This window comes from Halichoerus grypus, chromosome 14 (assembly GCF_964656455.1).
Source record: "Halichoerus grypus chromosome 14, mHalGry1.hap1.1, whole genome shotgun sequence".
Classification (NCBI taxonomy): Eukaryota; Metazoa; Chordata; class Mammalia; order Carnivora; family Phocidae; genus Halichoerus; species Halichoerus grypus.
This window is the reverse complement of record NC_135725.1, coordinates 78,539,943-78,541,030: the sequence shown is the minus strand read 5'-3', so window position 1 is coordinate 78,541,030 and position 1,088 is coordinate 78,539,943. Positions and strand designations below refer to the sequence as shown.

Sequence of the window (1,088 nt, the reverse complement as noted above, 5' to 3'; positions counted from 1 at the left end):
TAACACATATTTTGTATGTACTATATATGTATTCTTACAATAAAGTAAGCCAGAGAAAAGAAAATGTTAAGGAAAAAAAAAAGAAAATCATAAGAGAAAATATATTTATAGTACTGTAACATAAAAAATCTGCATGTAAGTAGAACTGTGTGAAAGTAGACCCACACAAATCAGACCTGTGTTGTTCAAGGGTTAACTAATAGGAAGTTTTGGGAATCAGCAAATGAACTTGATGACAGGAAAATAATAACCAGCACTTGTCTAGAATCTTTGCCATATTCCAGCACACTGGGAATATTGCATCCCAATAACTCTAGAGGGCAGACTTTTTTGGGGAAAAAAAAAAAAAAAAAGACTAGGCTTCTCTCTGGGGCGGCCACACAGGAGAAAGGCCAAGATGGCAGATGATTTCACCAAGGCTCAGGCCAGGTGGACTGGCAAAGACACAATTTTCAGGAAGACCATTCACAAGGAAATCCCAGCCAAAATCATTTTTGAGGATGACCAGTGTCTTGTTTTCCATGACCTTTCCCCTCACGCACCAACACATTTTCTGGTGATACCCAAGAAACATAAATCCCAGATTCCTATAGCAGAAGGTGATGACGGAAGTCTTCTTGGGCATTTAATGATGATTGGCAAGAAATGTGCTGCTGATCTGGGCCTGAAGAAGGGTTATCAAATGGTGGTGAATGAAGGTTGAGATGGGGCACAATCTGTCTGTCATGTTCATCTCCATGTTCTTGGAGGTTGGCAGATGACTTGGCCTCCTGGGTAGGCATGTTTTAAGGGATAATTTTCCCTTCTCTAGGCAATTATCAATATTTGCAAATTCTAATATGTTACACAATACACTTATTTTTGCCTGTGTTTGGAGAGATTAAGGAAATAATTTTTAAAAACCCATACATAATAAAAGATAATGTTGCATGGTTTACAGTTTTTTTTTTTAAAGGACTAAAACGTAAAGATTTCAAGGAAATCTCCCTGTTCATACAACTACTTAGAAGCAAAGCCAAGATTCAAACTCAGATCTGCTTAACTTCAAATACTGAGAGCTTTATCAATATATTGAATATTCTTGAGCT

General features: G+C 37.0%; 1 pseudogene; it reads left to right on the top strand.

Annotated features, from left to right (window-relative positions):
• The first annotated feature begins 397 nt into the window (after positions 1 to 397).
• On the top strand, positions 398 to 771 carry LOC118526554 (adenosine 5'-monophosphoramidase HINT1 pseudogene; annotated as a pseudogene).
• The last annotated feature ends 317 nt before the right edge of the window (positions 772 to 1,088 follow it).